The sequence below is a fragment of the Sinocyclocheilus rhinocerous genome, unplaced genomic scaffold (genome assembly GCF_001515625.1).
Source record: "Sinocyclocheilus rhinocerous isolate Xijiao unplaced genomic scaffold, SAMN03320098_v1.1 scaffold1624, whole genome shotgun sequence".
NCBI classification, from domain to species: Eukaryota; Metazoa; Chordata; class Actinopteri; order Cypriniformes; family Cyprinidae; genus Sinocyclocheilus; species Sinocyclocheilus rhinocerous.
Window position 1 is genome coordinate 20,259 of NW_015639527.1, and position 7,686 is coordinate 27,944.

Sequence of the window (7,686 nt, forward strand, 5' to 3'; positions counted from 1 at the left end):
GACCCCGGGCTGGACTCCGCTTCGTCCACGGTGAAAGCCGATCCGGCGTTCCACAGCACGAAGTTGATGTATTTCCTCAGCGACCAGCACGGATCAGCTCTAGGCATGGCGGCAGCAACAATACTACAGTGAGAATAAAAGTTACGCCTTCTTTCTTTGCGTGAACATTTGGGCGGCGTTATGCAAATCTTCCCACATCGTGACGTAGACATGTGGGGGCCTGTTAGAACGAGCCGTTTTAGGTAGGCGTGGTTGACTCTTAACTTTTATAAAGAATATCTCTTTGGATTTGAGACTTTAGTCTTTGCAACTTTAAAGATCTTTTTTATGCACCAAGAGCTTGTAACACTCCAAAGAGTGTTGAAATCACATCATATGAAATCACATCCTATGACCCCTTTAACATGGACCACAGAAAGACTGGCGTACTTTGTGTAGTTAGGGGGTGTCATAATAGCTGGTTCAAGCGTAAAAAATACCTGCAAAACATTTGTTTTGACCATAATCCATGCACCAGAGCTGAATGTGGATGTGGGGCACCCTATGATTTGCACGCCCCTCCGAAGGGAGAAGAAGCTCGTTGGCTTTGGTTAAAAGCCTTAAACTTAAAGAAACCACCGAAATTTCCGTACGTTTGCTCTTTCCACTTCGGAAACAGTTGTAATAATTGCAAATTTAATAATATTACAGTATTATTTTGATCAAACAAATTCAGTCTTAGTGAGCATTGGTGAAGTCTTGGTGCAAAAACATAAGAAAAGTATAAAAGGAAGTATTAGAAAGTATACAATTGTTCAATTTGTCAATTTCAGACAATTTTGAATTTCTTTTATTTTTCTTTCAGGATATGATCGGACTCTGTCAGGTTATCATCTGTGTAATATGACTGAGTCTGTGTCAGTGACCAATGTGATCTCCTATCCAACCTCGTACACCCAGAGGAGACCGTGTCCGTGTGGTGGGTGGCTGCCATGGACAATGTGTTATGTCACGGTTTATAAAACAGAATACTGAACACAGGTGTATGACATGCCCAAACAGGTCATGAAATGTTGCCATGGCTATGAACAAGTTGGGAGTTACTGTGCCTTGTGTGAGTACTTTCAAACAAATTAATATGAAATAGAATTGTCCCAGGAAATTAAAGAAAGGAAGAGATGCTGCAGATTGTCTTGATCTACAATGAAAATTGACATAATTGTTGGCCACTGTACACTTTTTTGAGTCTTTTTTGAGTCTTTTTTGATATTGATATTGCCATTATCTTAGCCTTGGACAGAAGTGCAGAAACTCTAAGCCAGGACTGTGTCCCTCAACAAGAACGACAAGGTCTCTGTGGAATAATTCAAACTCCTCTTGGCTCTGTGAGCAGCTGGGACATTGATTGTCCTCAGTGGCAAAACTGCTGTCCGACTGAAAACATCTCTCAGTGTTCAGACCCAATACCACCAGGTATACATAAACCCATATCCTGCATCCCAGAATTCTTATAGGTACATTGTTAAATAACATACACTGAGTTTAAAAAGCCCATTTTTCCTCAAGTCAACAGAACCTGGTGCTTCAATGTGACAATGACAGTTAAGACATCCTATCAGCTATAGTTACCATGGACAAAGGACTCTTCAACCACACCAGACTGCTGCACTCTGTGGTTTGTAATCATCAGTTTATCATTCAACTCACATTATGTGCTTTATAAACTTTAAGATGCCAAATATGCTGTCCAGGTAGGCAGCTCATTATATATACAGTGGGTATGTTCTGCAGTGATGTAACTGTTGGGTGTTTCTGTAGGTAACTGGCGCTCTGGGAACTGATGAAATTTCTGTGCATCATGTCTGGTCATGGACAGCAGGGCCCTTCACAACCTCTTCCTCACTGCTGGTTTGTTCTTCTAAAGTTATCTTTCTAGAAGTCATCTCTACAAAACTGTATCTGCTGGGAATCATTGAGGAGGTGACTAATGTTGTGGTGCAAGTCGGATTTCTGCGATTGTGAAACCAAAGCATTTCATATGATTCAGTTTGTAAAGAACAGCGCTATCAATGTGAATAATACAATTTTATATATTTCACTTTTTGATTTTATGAACATTTTTATTGACATTTTTACGGAGTTGCCACTTGATGTATAATGTACAATTTGGATCCTGAAGCTAAATTAATTGGGAACCATTGATCTACAGAGATCTTTTTTTTATTTTTATAAAAAATTAACTTTTATGTAATAATGTCATTCAAACGTGTCCATTATCTTGATAAATCGACATGCATACATTGTAATTTCCTAGATGTGGATGAATGTGCAGCTCCGGAGTTGAACAGTTGTTCTCTACATGCACACTGCAGAAATACAGTAGGGTCTTATTTGTGTGACTGCTATCATGGGTATCACGACCTCAATCCTTCACAGTTTGCATTGGTAAGAAAGGACAACCATTACATAACGATGCCATCTTAACCACATGAAACCCCATCATTTTGTGGGGACCAAGATCCAGTCAAGTGTTTTCTGTTTCTAATCAGCCCCCAGAGTCGCTACACAAACTTTCATCAACAACACTACCACCCCATCCTGGACTACTCACTCAATGCCAGGTACACTAGAATAACTTCTGATTATGATCAGTTATGATGCACTTCTTCATCAGCAATCATTTTGAACATTGTTTGTGCTGCTGTCCTTTCCTTTTTTAAGATAATAAAACTGATGGAGGACAAATGAGTACCGTCACCTTGAGACCATTCTGGACATCCACTGTTGGTCCCTCTTCAAGTTCAAATAATCCTTTCTTCAGCCAGACATCTTCTACAATCTACATGTGGTTTGTTATGCAAAATGCACTTGTTCCAGAACATACGGCAAAGGACATTTTTGTTAAGAAATTTTGAGAAGTGGCACAAGTGATTCTTACTGTATATCAAGCAAATAATTCTGATTTTTTTTTGTTTACTTACTATTCCAAAGTCTATTACAACACAAGTAATGCAACTAATTGCAGCGTTTGTATTACTATATAGTATATACTATATATTTTTTTCCGGATTAGAGTTTTACTAATTCGAGTATTAAATGTTTTTTTAGTTCAAACAGACATATACAAAACAAATGGCTTTGTGATTCAATACCATTTGCCCTGTTTCCAACATGCACTAGGGTGTGAATAATTAATATGGTTTAAAGAAATGTGTGCAGGTCTAGTAGTGTCATAAAGCAAGGCCAGACACAACGGGTAAGTGAAAGACAGGATGGTTTATTGGTACAGGATGTGGAGGAGTGGAATGGGTTAGGTTAAGGTAGGTGAGTGTCAACAGAGTGAATGATTATCCGGGCTGGTGACTGCAGTGACTGTGATGAATCCCTGACAAGTAGAGTGGCAACCAAAGAAATTTTCATAGAGTAACTTGATCCAAATAAGCAACCACTGGCAACACCTTAATTTTTTGCATAGGATAGCACTCACATTTTCTCCATAAAGTGTAAAAATCTAATTTCAATTTCATGATCTATGATTTATCGTAAACGGGATCACTCTCAGAACTGTGTTGATTCACTTTCAAATGTGTCCCCAGATTCTTTTGTCCTTGTCTACAGAGATACATGCACTAGTCATGTCTGGACAAGTCATCATCCAGATAACATCCCTCTCATCCGGCAGCGTAATCGTGAACTTTTCCGTCATATTTGAACCAGGCAGCAACTTGGACATGTCTAGCGTGTCCGGTGCTCTGATGGAGTCTCTTAAGAACAGCTCCAAATATGAAGTAGACATCAGCAGTATATACATAGCAGGTAATGGTTTCATGCATTATTTCGAAATAATATATATATGTGTGTAATATATATTATTTAATGTATGTGTAATATATATTATATGTGTAATATATATTATATTATTTAATAATATATACAGTGGGTACGGAAAGTATTCAGACCCCCTTAAATTTTGCACTCTTTGTTATATTGCAGCCATTTGCTAAAATCATTTAAGTTAATTTTTTTTCCTCATCCTGTTCATGACCACAGCTTCACCTAATGCTACAGCATTAACTGTTCATCTCACTACAAACTATCCTGGAGTATCTTCAAATTCCACTGCCACCACGGGTACTACAACATCTTCTATTAAAAACACCTTGTTTGGAAACCCACCTATGAGCAGTACAGCTCATGTTCAGAGCAACACCACGTCTTCAACTTCCACAACTACTAACAGACTCACAACAGTGCCGACCAACATTCCTACAACAGCACTCTTACCTATGACACAGAACACTGTCAGAGCTGTAGCTCTGAGTCAAAAGGCATCAAACAATACTGGCCATTTGATCTCCTCTGTAGCTGTTGAGTGCAGCCCAGGGTATATATCAGTCGTCATAAAGCAAGACGTCTTGCAGGCCAATAACATCCCAGAGAGGTCATTGTACCTCGGCAAACCAGATTGTGGTTCCAGTGGGAGAAATAATTCCTACGTATGGCTCACTACATCTTGGGATAAGTGTGGTACTACATTAGCGCATTTAAGTCCTCCAGTATCATTAAACTCCATAAATTATGTTTATGTAGTGTGTAGTATGATAACGTAACCAATGTGTTTTTTTTGTCTTTCAGAACAGCACCCATAATTTTGCTAATGTGACTCTATACAACAATGTGAGCAGTTTTTCGATGGCTTCTGTGCGTCTGGAAATTCCTGTCATTTGCACTTACCCCAGTTGCATCTTTATCTCCACGGGATACGCCCCGCAGGGTACAGTGCTTCCATAGCAACTGTCTCCATGGAGCTTGTTTTTCTCTCCACTTATTACTCAGTGTTTCCCCTAGGTTTACGGCTTTTTTCCGCCCCCCTAATATAATGACAGGGGAAACACTGTTACGTAATACGCCATCTCTTGTCACGTCAAAGACATCTAGACTCAATTTTAGGTATTAATTATGTCAGCGTATATGTCAAACACACGTATTTTTCCTAAATTCTGATATCAAACTGAGACCATATTATCTAAATTAATAAACTCCAGTTAGAATAGAATAGATGTTATTTGAATAAAATAATGTTATTTGCCATTGTCATTGTCCTCAACTGTTATTTTTATTATAATCTAAATGCTAAAATACAGTATTTTTTTTTTAACTTAAAATATAAATAAATAAACAACCAACAATAAATGTAAACCTTTACAATATAAAAAAATTAATAATACACACACACAGGATACGCCCCGCAGGGTACAGTGCTTCCATAGCAACTGTCTCCATGGAGCTTGTTTTTCTCTCCACTTATTACTCAGTGTTTCCCCTAGGTTTACGGCTTTTTTGGGCCGTTATTTTTTTCTGGACTCCTTTTTAATGGTTAAATTACATTTTATTAATCAAAACGCATGTCTAAATGAATTATTAGAATTAAATTATTAGAATCTAATTGCTATACTAAATTATTTTTTATTTACATTTGTTTACACTTAATAAATAATAAAAAACATGATTAAATAATAAAAACAAAAAATGTAATATTTAAAATATAAAAATTAATACAATTAAATAATGTACTATAAAAATGTAAAAATCCTTTTAAAAAGCCCTAAAAATGATCTGAGTTCTGGGTGATACTCATTTTGTCACACTGATTACTATCTTTTGAAGGTATTTTGATATGATCAATGACCCAGTGGCAGGATTGGGTAGTTTCCAGGTTACTTTGCGGCTGCTGAATGGCACAATTCCTTTACCTGAGAATTACACCTTCTCCCCTGATGAAGAGGTCATTTTGGAGGTTGGGGTCAACACTACTATCTCCCAAATCAAAGTTATCATCAACAAGTGCTGGGCCACTTCCAGCAGTGACTCATCAGAGAGTCCCTATTATCCATTTCTGGATAACGGGTGGGTGCAGCTGAATAATGCCTTTCAATCTGGGAATATAATTTTTGCACTGGCTAATTTCATTTGATTAGAACTTGCAGCTTTCAAAATTTGCTTTTACCATGATCTATCATCACAGTTGTTCAATTCATTTAATTGTGCTGTTATTAGAAACCCGCTGTGTAATGCCAGTGTTCACACATCTCGCACTGCTCCTCAGATGTCCAGTGCCAGACGCATACACAACTGTTGTTCAGAACGGAAACAACACTGTGTCTTTGCTGTCAGTGCAGATATTCAAATTAGTGAATCAGTATGTCATCTACCTGCACTGCCAGATCCAGATCTGTGTCGAAATTCAGGACAACACCTGCAGACCCATGAGTCTTGAGCTTATGTTTCATGAAATTCATACACAGTGACCCTACAAAGCATTTGGACAATTAAGTCACACTCCACATTTTGTATCTAGTTGGTTTTAAAATTAAATGTTTTATTTTTTAATGTTTAATGTAAATAAATGTTTGTGGTATTATAATTTTTTTACAAATTATTATTTTATTTATTTCAGTGTATTTTGTTGTTTATTCTTTTCTTTATAGATTAAATGAACAGCATGTGAAATGCAAGAAAGTTTAATATTTTTGCAATTCATTAGGCTTGTATGGGGAGGACATACAGGTCTTCTAACTTAATTGGAGTGACAAAGGCTTCCATTGGAACCTTAAAGAGATTTCATACAAGTAAATACTTCTTATTTAATGCATATGAATGCTCATATAATATCTGTACCCTGCATATGAGGACATATTATCAGCTGACAAAATCTTTCTCTTTCTTTTTCTTAAAACATCAGTCCAAACAGATATATCAAATACTCTGTTGGATTTGTTCTGCTTGGTGTTGGTGTGTTTCTGTTCTCCCTGGCTGCCACTGCAGGTTTGGTGTATCATAAAAGGAAAATCGGGAACTACAACTTCCGTTTTAAATCACAGCAGGAGAGCTTTACCTATCATGTTTTTGACACATAACTGCACTCAGATAGTCAACTGTAGCCGTAAACTGATCGTTTTATTATTGGATATTAGTATTACTAATAGGCTCAGTATAGGCTATATAGAACATTTAATTAATGGATTACCTTTAAAGGATTCATGGAATTAATGGATTTGACTATATTTTTGTATTAAAAACAATTCTGTTGAATTTAATCCAATTTTTTTTTTGGTCAGCACTTTAAAATGTAACATTTGTATACAATATACAGGAGTTGGACAATGAACCGGAAACACTGGCCAATATAGTGTTGGAGGTTTCATGGCTATATTTGCGCAGCCTGGTGGCCAATCTTCACTGATTGCACATTCCACCAGTAAGAGCAGAGTGTGAAGGTTGAATTAGCAGAGCAATAGCACAGTTTTACATAAACTATTGCAATGCACACAACATAATGGGAGACATATCAGAGTTCAAAAGAGGACAAATTGTTGGTGCGGGAAAATGCCAGTAATTGTTAGCTATTTCATGTTGATTCTGGTACTTTTCTGATTGCGCTGTCCTCCCCGTTTTTGGGCCAGCGAGCACACAAGCGCCTTAGCTCACTTCATAGCAAAGAGCAACAAGCGTAGAAGTTGTTGGTGTAGGAACGGAGAAAGGCATCCACTATAAATATTTAATCCGGTACGACTGGCTCTGGATTTCAGCTTTGTCTTTCATTGGATTACGCATTTAAGACTTCAAAAGATTAATGGAACTGCAAATAGAAGAGGGCTTCTCATCTCCCCACCGCATCTCAAAGATAAATGGAAGAATTATCATACA

General features: G+C 37.3%; 1 pseudogene; it reads left to right on the forward strand.

The window, feature by feature from the left end:
* The window catches only part of LOC107751404 (uromodulin-like 1), a 12,107-nt pseudogene extending 5,211 nt beyond the window's left edge, over positions 1-6,896 (forward strand).
* The last annotated feature ends 790 nt before the right edge of the window (positions 6,897-7,686 follow it).